Below are 15,820 nucleotides of genomic sequence, written 5' to 3' on the forward strand. Positions count from 1 at the left end.
TGCTGTGATGGCACGAGGACTGTTGATTGGGATTGGCTACCTGTGGATGAAGAGGACTCAGGTTACAACTTAGGGCAAGTCCCTGCCTAAGCAGAGGGGGAAAACCCATCCCACCCCCTGGCACAGCTGAGTGAGGGAAGGAGGGGTGTTGAGGTAGGAAATCAGTGTGCTAATCCCCCACTTCATGTTTGTATGTTGGGGTTTGTAGACAAAGATCGCCCTGCCTGTTTCTGCAGATGTAGCCTTGGGCACTGTGGTACACCAGTACAGCGTCTTAATTCTGCTCCTTTTGATGCATGTAGGATGGAGCCTGGACATCAGTATTATCATTAGGGAGACACAGCTCCCAGGTGAATCTAAGGTGTAGCCAGGGCTGAGGACCACTGTTCTTGAGAAGTTCTCAACTTGGCCACCATGACACCAGAGCCATGTTGCAGGTTTGGGCGACGGAGGTGCCCACATAGAGAGCCAGTGCTAGAATAAGCCTCAGCCTGGTCATCAGGGGGTCTGGAAGATTCTGCACAGCCTGTTGAACAGTCCACGTTGGTCATTCTCCACCTGACCAGTGTGCACAGACTGCAAGGAAAACAACTAGAGTTACTCTTTCACTTTTCTTCTATGTCATCACTTCCAGGTTAAGAGATTGGCCAATACAGGGAAGTGACCTCAGGAAGAAAGGGAGTAATAGGGTTCTCTCTTGGTCATTTGTGTTTCTTAGTACCCTTGTGCCTTCTTTCTGCATTTGTAGGAAGTTGTGGTGGGGATGAATAACGTGTCCTCTTGAGGCTGGCAGTACCCCTGCCGGCTCAGTTCCGGGTGTGGCGTGCTTACCTTGTGCTGGCTGTGAGACTGGGTGTCTGCCACACGTTGCGGGTCCACTGGAATTCTGTGCCTGTTCATGGGCACCACAGGCCCTGTGCAAGAGAGTGGTGGCAAGGGAAAGCAGAAATGCACGTCGCATGCATCCTCTCTGCTCATTCGTGTGTACGCTTTACTGTCCCATCGGACTTCCCTTGTAAAACGCAAGCTCAGAGGTAAAATTATTAAGAATTTCAAGATGGTGACAGCAGAGCAGTAAACCAGGTGTGAGAGCCTTCTGAGCATGGGGCCCATCTAGCTAGCCCTGCTCGGAAATACTCTCCCATATACCCAGATATCATCTTGGAGGAAAAGGGGAGAAAAGAAATATTTTGCTACACCTGAAATGAGTCTGTCTTGATTATTGGGTTCTACTTATAAAATAATGAGCTCTTTAAAAAAATTCTCTGTTTTTGAGATTTGTTGCCTTAGTTAAGGCTCCCTTGGTTGCTGAGAGAAAAAAACAAAAATCATCATATGTGGATAAAGAAAATTACTGTTGGAATACAGAACCCAAGGAACGATGGAAGTCTAGAGGGGATGGGCACTGAAAAGGGGAAAGCTTGTGGAAACCATGCTTCTGCTTTGGATTGCCAGGGTCTTTTTTTTTTTTTTAACATTTTAATTAAAATTAATTTTTATTGGAGTTTGGTTGATTTACAATGTTGTGTTAGTTTCAGGTGTACAGCGAAGTGAATCAGTTATACGTATACATATATACACTCTTTTTTAGATTCTTTTCCCATATAGGTAATTACAGAGTATTGAGTAGAGTTCCATGCACTATACAATAGGTTCTTATTAGTTATCTATTTTATATAAAGTAGTGTGTATATGTCAATCCCAATCTTCCAATTTATCCCTCCGTCTCCCCCCCCCCCACCGCCGCTTCCCCGCTGATAACCATAAGTTTGTTTTCTACTTCTGTGACTCAAGTTCTGTTTTGTAAATAGGTTCATTTGTACCGTTTCTTTAGATTCCACATATAAGCGATATCATATGATATTTGTCTTTCTCTGTCTGACTTACTTCACTCAGTATGGCAGTCTCCAGGTCCATCCGTGTTGCTGCAAATGTGGAATGCCAGGGTCTTGTGGATTCTAATGTATTGCATCTCTTGTATTTCCCTTCCTCTCAGGAGATCTGCTCTCTCTGCTTCTCAAGGTGCACGTGACCAAACGTGGGAGCCCCTCAGTTCAGCCAAACGGCACAAAGAATAGCCTCCCTTTCCCTCTAGGCTGCGTGTCCGGTAGAGGGAATATATGCTTGACCAAATGTGTATCAGGATCCATCCCTGGTCCAAGCAATGAGGAATGGCGAGGGATGGGCTTCAAGGCCTGGAGGCTCGTGGGCTGGACAGATACTCCTGACAGTTTCTGCTGCACCTTTGCACTGGATTAAATGTCCTGTGCATGAAGAATAATCATAATTAATAGTAATGAGGTAATAGTTACAGAGCCCATACTGTGTGCCAGAGCCTTTGCTAATTGTGTTATGTTCCTCATCTCCATCTCCACAATAAATGCTCTGAAGCAGGTAGAGAAAGTGGCCTCACACACGCTGAAGCACTTTCCCCAGATTACCTGGCCAAATAGAGGGAGCGAAGGAAAGAGACCCAGGTTCGTCAGAGGGCAAAGCTGTACCCTTAGCTGTTTTACTGGGAAGTAGTAAACTGCGGTTGTTTTAGTGCACACTGTTGAGAGACTATTATCACTATCTTATAGTTTCCCTTCCCCCGGTTATTCATTGGCTGCTGTCAAAGTGTTGAGACAACTTCTGATTGTTGATTTTGTCCAAGGAACTCGATTAAAGGGATAGTAGCAATTAAGCACAGCAGATTCTCAGAAATGTTTGCCTTTAGTTACTGAGTGACTTTCAGAAGAGTGGGCCTGCATCCTGCAAGATGACGTGCAAAATCCCACAAACGTAATGCCAGATGGAACCGACCCATACGTGAAAATAGGTTTCCTCACATGGTCCGAGTTTATTGTTTTCTATAACTGTCTACAGGCTACCCCCTGCTGGCTGATGTGAGTGAGACACCGCAGATCCCAGAAGGATGTAAATGGCAGAGAGAAGCCCCAATTCCCAGGGTTGGGAGTGCCAGGGAGGTCTCAGTTTAACATGGCCCTAGTCCAGTTAGAAACCAGCAGACTCCCCTGCCTGTGCTATATCATTCCCCACATCACCTCCAAAGAGAAGGCAGTCAGCTTTCAGACCCAGTTATCATCATCCACTTGAGTCTACAGTGCATCAAAGGGCACACATGCTCTGTGTGCCTTCCTTGAGACGTGGCCGAAACCGCGATATAAAATCAAATATGTAAACATTCAAAAGAAGAAGATGCAAGAGGGAAGAGTTATGGGGACATATGTATATGTATAACTGATTCACTTTGTTATAAAGCAGAAACTAACACACCATTGTAGAGCAATTATACTCCAATGAAAATGTTAAAAAAAAAAAAAAGAAAGCTGAGATTAATATGGTCATTTCTGTCCCTCTCATCTCTTGCCTCCTTCACCTTTATAGAGTACTGATTGATTTAAAGGTAGATGAATTAGGTTCTGTCCTGAATAAAAGTCAAATGGCTACAGAGTATGTTACTTGTTCAGACTGTTTCTATGTTTATTTGTATCTAAAATGTTCATTGAGGTTCTAAATAGCCGTTCCTTAGAGTCTACTTTATGAACTTATTTTTTTTAGTGAGGAAAACTAATTTTAAAAATAAGTATAATTTCCAGGGGCTTCCCTGGTGGCGCAGTAGTTGAGAGTCCACCTGCCGATGCAGGGGACACGGGTTCGTGCCCCGGTCCAGGAAGATCCCACATGCTGTGGAGCGGCTGGGCCCGTGAGCCATGGCCGCTGAGCCTGCGCGTCCGGAGCCTGTGCTCCGCAAAAGGAGAGGCCACAACAGTGACAGGCCCGCATACCGCAAAAAAAAAAAAAAAAAAAAAAGTATAATTTCTATATTAACTAGTATAATTTCCTGTTAATGAGCTCTCATAATTAGAGCTATTGCTAATGTAACTTCTAGGTCATGAAAATAGGCTTTTGAACTATGTTTGTATATGGATATACACAGGCACACTCAAGGGGGAATCATTATTTCACAAAAGAAGTGTGAGTTACTTCTACTCCTGTAAGAGTTTAGTTTTTTAAGAAATAAAATATTTGTCTTATTTCTAAAGAAACACATATTCTTCATAGAAAATTTAAAGGATACAAACAAATACAAATTTAGATAAAGTAATGACTACCCATGTAAAATTAATATGTATGATGTATATTCCCAACACACATAGGCACATATAATGTATAATTTACTGTCTAGAGATTTCTATCTCAAACTTAGTATGAAACATTATATAAAAAGCCATCAGTATGAGATAATCTAACCCAGTAACTGCCAATAACTTTATTGATGATACAGTGACCTAATATTAAATGTATGTAAGACTCCTGTTTGCATATCTTGCTTCCAGACATCTTATCAATAACCTAGACTTGTGAAATCATTTTAAAGCATAATAGTGTGCCCTTGTGAATGATATAAAGAGAAGAAAGATTATATTAGATGTCAATGTTTGATTATTTGCTAGGCTTTTTCACCACCTAAATGATGTCTTCCCAACAGCTTTAACAATGCTGTCTGAACTTGTGTCTTACTAAATTTATAAATTACAACATGCCATGGGTGTCAGTGCTAGAAGTATCAAATGGACGAAGAGCAAGACTGTCCATAAAGTAGTATGATAGATTTTTTTAACACCCGTCAGAGCTCATACTTTGAACTCATTCCACACAGTCTTGTTGAGAGGTTATTAACTGTCTCCTTAATCTATGAATGTATTTTTACAGCAATATTCACCTGTGAGTGCTCTGTGTGTTGGCATTTTCACAGGCCCGTGGATATAATAATGAATGAGGCAGGTAGGCTACAGTCTAATGAGGGAGAAAAGATGACACCAGCCATTGCAAGACAGGAGTGTAAGCGTTAAATTAAGGTGGCACCAGTGATGTGGAATCCTGCCTAACCCAGTCCCTGGGGTCAGGTCACGTGTTAAAGCAGCATGACTCCTGAGCTGTATCCTGCCAATGGAATTTCACAGGATGGGTAAAGAGTTTAAAAGTGCATTCATCAGAGAGTCAATAATTATATAATATCTTTGTGTGGTGACGGATGGTAACCAGACTAATCATGGTGATCATTTTGAAATGTATAGAAGTATCAAATCACTGCGTTGTGTAGCAGGAACTAGCATAGTGTTGAAGGTCAATTATACTTCAAGAACAAACAGACTCATAGAAAAAGAGTTCAGACTTGCCAGAATTTGGCTTCTCCAGCTGGCTCTCCTGTGGACTTGAGGGTTTATTGCAACTGGATTACAAATAGTTATACTAATCAGTGTTTTAATTTGTTCTTTGTTTCCAAATTGTTTGTGCTTTATGTCTCCCTGCTACACTATGGCTTTGTCAGTGTTACTAGCTGCATTACTTACATCCTGTCTATTTTATAAGATTGTTGTCTCTTAAACAGTACCCAGTGTGTAACCAGGTCTCCAACAAAATTGATGATGACTAAACATCTTGAGGAAATAGATCACATTTATGAGTCTTATAAAATAATTGTAATAATGTGGTTCTAGGTATGGGAAGAAGCAATAAGGGAGAACATTTCCTGGATCATAACAGACAGAGGATCCAGAGAATCTTTAATTATCAACAGGGCCTAATCTGGAAATTAGCACCTGGAGTGGCATATCAACAAGAGTTTTCTCCTGATCTGGGATGAGCCTCCCAGCACCATGGGACTAAATTTGGTCATGCGTGTCTCCCAAGTATTGGTCGAATTCCTGACCAAGAGGATGATTTGAGAAATCGGATATTTCCTGCCCTATCAGTAAACAAAGGATGTCACAGTCATCAGTGATTGCAGCCAGGTGAGAGGGTGAGCCCTGAGGGAACTCAGGAAGGGAAGAATACCTGCCATCTAGCAGCCATCAGACAGCAGCCACTCCCCGCGGTGAGCCCTGAGGAAACTCAGGATATGAAAACACAGGATACTGGCCCCAGATCCTGAGGTGCCTATCAAAGGAAGGATTTCAGTGAGCCCAGACTCTTGCATCTTCCCATACATAGAAAAGCCCTAAATTCTTTAACTTGAGATGTCTGGTTTTCGTTAATTAACAATAATCTTATGACATTCAGACTACCTGCCCTTTGTTGCAAAACTGCCTGGCTCCCCCCTTGCCTCTTCGGAGCAGTTTAACTCTCAGAGCTGTCTGAAACAGTGTCTCCTGGGATGCAGTCCTCATTTCACCCCAAATAAAACTTAACTTGCAAAAAAAAAAAAGAAAAAAGAAAATCAGATTTGTGATTATGAGGTGGGGGGTGGCAAGAGGGGGAATGAGATGAAGGCAGTGGAAAGGTACAAACTTGCAGTTGTAAGATAAGTAATAAGCATGTAGTGTACAACATAATAAAGATAATTAACACTGCTGCACATTTTATATGAAATCGTTAAGAGAATAGATCCTGAGTTCTCATCACAAGGAAAAAATGCGTATTTTTTCTGTTTCTTTAATGTATCTAATATATGAGATGATGCATCTTCACTACACATATTGTCATCATTTCATGATGTGTGTAAGTCAGACCATCATGTTCTACATCTTAAAACTTACACAGTGCTGTATGTCAGTTCTGTCTCAGTAAAACTGGAAAAAAGTACATGATCAGGACTGCATCATAGTCACAGAAAAGGCAGGCAGCTCTTTTTTTTTTTTGGAATCGTCTTCAAAAGTTTAGGGTATTTTACTGACTATCCCGTAGAGGGCCAAATGATAAATATTTGATATAAATTGGATTCTTTTTCTGTGAATACTGCTAGTTCAGTAGAGTCATACTTACCTTTTAAAAGCTCTGGGATTTAGCTGAGGGAACGGCATACAGTAGGTACTTAATGACTATTTACTGATGATTGACTGTGCAAGAGGTCTGACAAAATGATTGATGCACAGCTGGAAAATTCTGGTTCTGGCCTAGATCCAGACAGGTCTGAGTGCTGAGCTGGCTTTTCTTGTGGAGCTTTTGCTGATTCATTTCATCACTTGCAGGAGCTCTTCCGCGAGGTGAGAGACTCATTTGAACAAGAGAGGCGGCTGCCAAAGCACACTGAGCGTGCCTCGGATACTCAGGGTGAGTACTCTGACAAAGACCATACTCGTTTGGATTTTAAAATTCAGATGCATTTGCTGAAGTCAAATCAGTTTGATTTAAAAGTACTCAGTTTGCGTGTGCATTTACATACAGACACACAGACTGAAAGTTTAATTGATGTGGCTTAAGGTAAGGCGGCATTTCTTTTCCTGGTTCATGCAGACTGGTTCAAATCCAGGGTGCACCACGTGTAGCTGTGTGACCTTGGGGAGGTTACTTAACCTCTCTGTTTTTCAGTTCCTTAATTCATACATCATGGGTAATGATTACACCTAAATTATAGAATGTGTATGAAGCTAAGTGAGTTAATATATGTGAGAGCCTAGAATTTTGTTTGTTACATAGTAAGAACTGTTTAACTATTGCATAATTATTATCTTCAACCATAACAATACTAACATTAAAAATACGTAATTTACCAGATCAAATAACCTATAAAGTGTTTGTCAATGTGTATAAGAAGGTAATGATTATACTTAAAATGTTTCTGAAGCCAAATGGATTAATACATGCAAAGAGTATAGAATACCTTTTGTCACATGGTAACTATTTTATTGTGATTATCCTTAACCATAATAATATTAACGTTAAGAGCATTTAGATTACTAGGTCCAACTAGTATTTTAAACTAGTTTACCATTTAGCTTTTGCTTGTTTTTAATGTTTTCACTGTGTTGAAAAATATGAATTACCAAAATGAGAATGAAATTACATGGTTACAATGGAAACACAGTAATTTAGAACACCTTTTCTCTGTAGGTGAAAAATATATCCTCAAGAAATCCAATTCCTTGAAACTGAATGCATTTTAAAATTCTAATTCCTTTTTCTTGCAATTTATAGATCTGGCATTATTAAAATATTCATATCTTTGAGCTCATGTGGCATAACAAATTTAATTTGCAAAACAAAGACGACATGAATAGAACATGGTCCATAATCACTTTTTTTAAGCCTCATGTTGTAGGCACTTCATTAGAGAGACAGGTCAGACATATTTCCTAACTCCATAGAGCTTTCCAAATAACCTCTTAGAAAGTCATGAAATAACACAGTTCTGGAACAAAGCATTTTGTATTGTTTTCACTGTTTCTCAGTTGTATAGGTACCACCCCACCGTCCTTGACAGCGTTGTTTGACATGTATGGGGCTGCTTTGGGTTATTTTTCACCAGAAGGTCTTTATACCACAGTGTAATCGGATACTGTGAAAGGGGGGATGGAGGACGAAGAACCACAGATTGCATTCCTGGTCCAGCGGCAGCTGCAGTGCAAAGATGGCCCTCGAGTAGCAAGGCACTGGGCAGAAATGGCCAGACCCTCGTACTGATGACCATACTCCATCAATGGGGAAAGGCGGGGGGCTTCCCCCCAAAGTGTGGGGCTTCCATTTAAACACGGGAGCAGACCCCAGGGGGCTGCCACTGGAGGCTGCCAGCTAAGTGTGCTCCTTGCAGCTGATAAATATTGGGTTGGCCAAAAAGTTCGTTAGGTGTCTTCTGTAAGATGTTACGGAAGAACCCAAACGAACTTTTTGGCCAACCCAATAGGTTCTTCCTCGAATGCACATTCGTGTAGCACATCTGCAAGGCTGCTCTCACCCCGGTTTCTAAATCCAGCTGAGCATCTGTCTAGAGTCTGACGGTTTGCTGTGTATACCAAAGACTTCCATAGCTCAACATTGTTACATGGCTGGGGGTGTCTGATTTTACAGAGTGTCTCATTTGAAGAACACTCATGTTCCTTTTGGTTTGGGGGCAGAGTATGTGGGAAGAGGGTAGAGATTAGCTCAAAGGGTTTTCCTGTGATTAAGGTTGTCTCTTTGCAGGGCCAGTGACTCTGCTTATAGCAGGGATGATTGTTATTAGTTCTAGCAGCAGTAGTAGTAATAGTAATAGTTATAGCAGTAAAAGGAGGGTGAAGAGGACGAGGAGTAACAGTAACAGCAACAAAAGCAATGATACAGTCGTTACTGTTTCCTTGACATGGGGCTAAGGTCTGCCATGTAACTCCCACGCAGTACTTCCCACAGCGCTACAGAACAAGAGCATTGGCATTATTTTAATTTTAGATGTGATATTTGCAGAGGTTAAGTAACTTGCCCCAGCTTATCAAGCTAATAAATGATAGAAGTGGAATTCAGACCCGTGTGGCAGGAATCCCAGGCACCTGCTCCTGTCTGCTGCCGTTGCTAATCAAGATGTGGGCATGGTTATTCCCTATGCTTCTTGTAGAAGACACCTGGTACCTGTGTATTTGATCTTTGAAACCTCAATTTCCTCACCTGTAGAAAGTCAATAATAACCAACCTGACTTTCTCATGGAGTTAATGTGAGGGAAAAAAAAAAAAGATGATGTTGAGAAAGTGGTTTGTAAAGTATAAACTCTTCATAAATACGTGTTGGTTATTATCGTACTGGTATGAAATATTCTGTGTTCTAGAAAGGAGACTAAAAGTTTGACCATAGCAAGGGCGGGAACTTCCTTCTCAGGAATTATACTCCCAGAATTTGAGATCTGGAAAAGCCTTGGAGAGTGTCCAGTTCAGTGGTTCTCAGCCCAGCTGCTTGTTTGTATCACTTGGGGGAGCTTTTAAAAATTGTCGATGCCCAAGATTCACTCCATTTTTAGAAATCTTGTTTAATTCGTCTGCAGTAGGGCTTAGACATCTCAGTATATGTATATGCGTATGTATTTGTGCATGTAAACATGTGTATGCATATGTAGGTATAGGTGTATGCTTGTGTATGTCTGTTTTCTCCAAAGATGATTCTAATGTGTAGTCAGGGGCAAAAATGACTGAATGGAACCAACAAGCTTGTTTCTGACAACTGGGGTAACTTTTTGTTTACCCAGGACAGTTGCAGCTGACACCTGTTGCCCACTGACCCAGCTGATAAGCCCACCCCCTTTCCCTCTCACGTGCCCTGGTTTGGATGATAAATTATACCATCTCCTGCTGATAAGGAACTGAGGCTTTGGGAGGCTGTTTTCCTTCTAAAGGGAATTGAGTATAGTGTCCACCTTGGGCTTTCAGGGGTTGCTTTGGAGTCGTGTTGGACACCGTGTAAGTAAGCAGGATGCTTCTTCACAAGCGGAGAGAATTTCTTAGTTTTGCTATGATAATGAGAGCTCTTTAAAAATAGAACTATGCTGTGTTTCCACGTGACCCACCTAAGTTTTGCAATACCGAGGTCTTATCATCTCATCTGATTCATTTATGCAGGGAACATGTCATCACTGTTTCGGTTCCTGAAAGCACCTTCTCGTGAATGCTAGCAATTGTTATTTAGGAAATTAAATTTAGAAAACAGAGAGACTTCCATGGTGGCGCAGTGGTTAAGAATCCACCTTCCAATGCAGGGGATGTGGGTTCGAGCCCTGGTCTGGGAAGAACCCACATGCCGCGGAGCAACTAAGCCTGTACGCCACAACTACTGAGCCTGTGCTCTAGAGCCCGCGAGCCACAACTCCTGAAGCCCGCGCACCTAGAGCCCGTGCTCTGCAACAAGAGAAGCCACCACAATGAAAGCGCGTGCACTGCAACAAAGAGTAGTCCCTGCTCGCCACAACTAGAGAAAGCCCGCGCACAGCAATGAAGACCCAACACAGCCAAAAATAAATAAATAAATAAATTTATTAAAAAATAAAGAAAACAGATCAACAGCTTTATCAGCTGCCTCGGTACTAGTTCTCTTAACACCATGCAGGGCAACGTGGACCCTGCTGGATATGACATGCCTGATGACGACATTTATGAGACCTCTGTCCAAAAGGAAATTTGACATTGACCAAGAGATCTGACCTGTAGTTGCTCTGACAGGCCTTGGTGCTGTCTTCCTGGTTGAGACTTTCTCAGCCAATGTCAAATCTGATATTGGCATTAAGGTCCACATAACCTAGGACATACATGCCCCAGCATAACTAAGGTGCTTCTCAGCCAGTAGTCTGGCTTTACTGGAAGTCTGTGTTCAGTATACACATGAATCCGTGGATGTGGGTATGTTTCTGTGATAATAGTAAGCACGTCTCCCCATCATTGGAGTTATTATTCTGGGATGACTCAATCAGAAGTGCAGCTCTCGGAAAGTGGAATGTTTCCATTGACATCCATCCGAGTGAAACCAAGGACGGTAGGTGTTCCTATTACCCAGCATTGATGGCTTTACCTCCTTGAGGAATCAGGGATTGAACGGTACCCTGAAGATGCAATGCGTCGTCCGGGAGACTGGAGTATCCAGTTTTGTTTGTCGTATATTGTAGGTGAAAGTCAGAGATTGATTTTGACGTATTAGAGATTCCTTCACTTACAAGTCTCAGAAAAACTCTTTGCAAACTATACTGACACTTTCCTTGATTTCAAAATGGCAGTGGTCTCACTCCTGATGTTGGAAACGCGTTTGGCTGTCCCAAATGGCTCCTTGGCAAACAGTGGGCCCCTTTTACTCAAAAAAGAAAAGTATAACTCCTATTGTTAGGATTTAGAGTCCAAGAAGTTCATACTGTTATTATTACCTAGTTTGAAAAAGAAAGGTTAGCAAATTTCCCCAGACATTGTCTGAGGAAGGGGGTCAATTAAAAGAGACATTTAGTGCCTTCCAGTTCTCTTTCCAGAGTCTCCCAAGACATGCTGGCTGTCCCTACTCTGTATTCTTAGTGCACCACACACATTCCTTTATCATGATTCATAGCACATTGTACTGGAATTACTTGTTTGCAAGTCTTTCTCTCGTGCTAGACTGGAGAGCAGAAACCATGCCGTACTTGTCTTTGCATCCCCAGCACTTAGCAAAGAAATGAACACATATTGGACATACAAAGAAGCTTGAGTGAATGAATAACTGACCGCAGAACAAAAAGGAGCTTGAGTAGCAATCAAGAATTGCGTCCTTGTGTAACCGAAAGTGGGGTCCGGCTGCTCGCCACTGAAAAGCTAATAAAGAGGCGAGGTTGATGGGAAGGAAAGTGTGCTTTATTTTGGGTGCTGGCAACTGGGGAGGAGGGTGGACTTCTGTCCAGAAGCTGACTCCGCCCCCCCCGGCGCCCCCCCGCCCCGCTCCCGACAATCAGTGGGCAAGAGCTTTTATAGGCTGAGGGAGGAGACTGCATGTAGAAACAGCACAGTCAGCTCTGACCGTCATCTTGAAATTGGTCATCGGTGGTTTGACCAGCATCATCTTGATTGTTTTAAGTACAGTTAATCTCCAGTTCCAGGGTCGGTTTGTTTCCATTTCTTTGAGGCCAGTTCTTGGAATTGTGGCAGCTTATGTCATGACTATGGTCTGGTCATCACGCAGTTAACTTCTTCCACCTGCTGGGGCTTTCCGTATCTGTAAGACAGCTCACAGGATGTGGCTCAGAATATGATCTATAGCCCTTGAGGAGGAACTAAAAGGTCCTTGACTTTGCTTAGTGACTAAATTATTATTATTTGGTCTCCTTTGCCTGTTTTCCTTTGCTTCTGCATTTTATTACTTCTCTGATTAAACGTATTCTTTGGCTAAAGTGTTTCCACAGACAAAAGGCAGGGGGAGGACATGGTGGGGAAGGACCATAGGGTCCTGCTCCGTTTCACTTGGAGAGGACACAAAGTAAGCTGCGATATTCATGCTGAAATGAAATTACAGAATGAAACATCGTGGAAACCAGACATTTCCTCTGAATAAGGAGCTTAAACTCATTCAGTATTTGGAGAGAATCGACTCCCTACTATACCTGCTTGGAAGAACGAGGGAGGTAGGGAGAGCTTATCAAAATCTAGTTTTGCTCAAATTAATCAATATGTTTTGACGCCTCTCTACTACAGATGCTGAAACAGTCACGCTCATCAGAGTCCGTTCTGAGTTAATCCGATCAGTGCGGAATGTCGTACAACACGAAATGTCCAAAGCTTCATGATACACTTTCTGGAATAGTGGGATTATGAGACCAACCAAGGATGACCCGGTGAAATGATTTTAAGAAGTCCTAGAAAATTCTGGCTCATTAGCTGGGTGAAGATCACTGCACACATAACAATGAACGTTAATTGCTAAGTCCCTTGTCACCTGCTTAGAATGCTCATCTGCGACAGCTCAGTTGTCACCCCCAAAATGAGAGAACTCTGAGCCTTCCTGAGTCCGTTAGGCTTTCAGTGTGTTTTTCTGACCTAAAGGTATCGGTTTCTGAGCATTGCATCACCTACGTGGCAAAAAAAAAAAAAAAAAAAAAACTGTATATGGAGTTGGACTCCTGAACAGAGAGGTGCTTTTTATAGTACCAAGCAGCTACTGATTTTCCTGTGTGCATTCAAGGGAGCATAAACCACCTGGCTGAGTTGAGTTGCTCCTATCCATCAAGCATCACATGGCCGCAAGACACCAGCTTTGCTTACTAATCAAAAGCAGTGTTGTCGATGTACCAGGTTAATACACAGATTGATAAAGTTAGGCAGTTATCGTGGAATAGGGAAGTTTTATAACCATGCCAGGTTCTACACTTTTACAACTCATAGTGTTTACAGACCGCTTTGGTTATTTTTCTCCAAGGATAAATCAGTGCCTTTAATCTTGTTATCATCTATACATCACTGAGGTATTTTGCTCTGTGCTTCTACCTGTTTACAAGATTAATGAAGCTCTTCCTTTGGATCTCAAACCAGCATATGATGTAAGAACCAACTGGCAACTTCCGACTCCTGGGAACCCCACACACAGCTAGCTCTCTGACATCCAAGCCATCAACATTTTAAGAAAACTAATAGGGATTTGGAACTATGTTGCTGTCCCAAAACCATATGGTAGCGGAAAATTTCCCTGAAGTTAGCCCTGGGCTTGGTGGCAGGGTTGACCACTGCACTTGGCCTTTCTTCAGAGGGCTTTTCTCTGCCTTTCTGCTTGAAGGGGCAGGGCTTGATTATCTACCATCCTCCACTGTCCCCTTGAAAGGAAATCTTTCATAACCCACTTCACAATTTACCACGAGCAGTGAATTTTTTTTTTTTTATTTCTTTGCGGTATGCGGGCCTCTCACTGCTGTGGCCTCTCCCGTTGCGGAGCCCAGGCTCTGCACGTGCAGGCTCGGCGACCATGGCTCACAGGCCCAGCCGCTCCGCGGCATGTGGGATCTTCCCGGACCGGGGCACGAACCTGTGTCCCCTGCATCGGCAGGCGGACTCTCAACCACTGTGCCATCAGGGAAGCCCCGAGCAGTGAATTTTTAATATGACTTGCGTAATGGTGATTATATATTTCTGTTTCTCGAAAAACAGGAGAGACTTTAAAATATGATAACCTTGGACAAGCAGTGTGATTTTTTAACAAGAATGTGTTACGTGTGGGACTTCCCTGGTGGTCCAGTGGTAAAGAATCCGCCTTCCAATGCAGGGGACATGGGTTTGATCCCTGGCCGGGGAACTAAGATCCAGCATGCCGAAGGGCAGCTAAGCCCACGTATCACAGCTACTGAGCCCAAACGCTCTGGAGTCTGTGCGCCACAAGTAGAGAGAAGTCTGCGTGCCATAACGTAGAGCCCAGGCGCCATCATGAAAGATCCTGCATGCCGCAGCGAAGATCCTGCGTGCCGCGACTGAGACCCGATGCAGTCCAAATAATAATAATAAATGAAATAAATATTAAAAAAAGAATATGTTATGCATAAGCTGCAGTGAAAGAATATTTAATTGTCTAATACATTTCATCTGAATATTGTTTGTTCCATTATTTTTATATTTTGGTGGTTCTTCATATTTTTTAATCAACAAAAAAGGTGTATTTTAGGAGTAGGTAGCTCTGACATCCAGTTCTAATTTTCCAAATAGACATTTCTGAGATGATTTTTCTAAAAGGTCACATTTTGGCTTTTGCACAAGCAATTGAGTTACACTTCCCAGGAATAAAACTTTTTTTCAATAAAATTTATACTCTAATATCCCTGATATGATCAATTTCAGATTTCAAAATAATGAGGAAATAAGTATACTAAATTAATTTCAAGAAGCGTTACTTTTAGAGCTTCCTGCTGCTCTGGCCATAGCAAAAGTGCATACCTTTCTACAGTGGAGAACTCGTTAGAATCAATTTTTTTTTTTTTTTTTTTGTGGTACACGGGCCTCTCACTGCTGTGGCCTCTCCCGTTGTGGAGCACGGGCTCTGGATGCACAGGCCCAGCGACCATGGCTCACGGGCCCAGCCGCTACGCGGCACGTGGGATCTTCCCGGACCGGGGCACAAACCCACGTCCCCTGCATCGGCAGGCGGACTCCCAACCACTGCGCCACCAGGGAAGCCCCTAGAATCAATTTTTTAAGTGGCTTGATAGGGAGTCTACAGTGACTGCAAGACCCAAGAATTTGCTTCTTTGGCCTTTTAATAAGATTCTAGTAGAGATGTGGCTTACTATTTCTAGGCAAATTGTTCCTCACAATAATAGTGAATATTCTTTTGTGTTTCATAGACCTGTGTGTTCTGCGAAGTTCAGGATTTCAGATAGAGCCGAATAAAAGTTGTTGCAGTATTTGGTGACTCACTAGGGCTGTTGGTTTGTCCTTGTCCACACCGTCAAGAAGCAGTCATAGCCTCTTCAAGTCAGGGTGCTGCCCACACTCCACGCAGGTGTTGCAGCCCCTCTCTGGCCTGGTGTCTGAGTTTATTGCTGTCCTTCTCTTGGCAGAAGGTCCACCTGCTTTCAAATCCCATTAAACTCAAAGTCATAAGGAGAGCAAAATGTTGTGACTGTAAACACAGCTTCTCTTTCATATCTAT

General features: G+C 42.5%; 1 long non-coding RNA gene across 7 annotated transcripts in view; it reads left to right on the plus strand.

Moving 5' to 3' along the window:
- The window catches only part of LOC113614180 (uncharacterized), a 296,124-nt gene that overhangs the window by 9,991 nt on the left and 270,313 nt on the right, over positions 1-15,820 (plus strand). For 4 of the 7 annotated variants that reach the window (XR_003430497.1, XR_003430499.1, XR_003430495.1 and 1 more), the window contains one exon: positions 6,978-7,059. This is a non-coding gene — a long non-coding RNA (uncharacterized LOC113614180). Of the gene's footprint in view, positions 1-6,977; positions 7,060-12,885; positions 14,057-15,820 lie in introns of those variants that run through there. The other 3 variants (XR_003430498.1, XR_003430500.1, XR_003430496.1) reach the window with 3 other exon arrangements.

The sequence above is a fragment of the Aethalodelphis obliquidens genome, unplaced genomic scaffold (assembly GCF_003676395.1).
Source record: "Aethalodelphis obliquidens isolate GAN/ISIS:26980383/991018 unplaced genomic scaffold, ASM367639v1 scaffold91, whole genome shotgun sequence".
Classification (NCBI taxonomy): domain Eukaryota; kingdom Metazoa; phylum Chordata; class Mammalia; order Artiodactyla; family Delphinidae; genus Aethalodelphis; species Aethalodelphis obliquidens.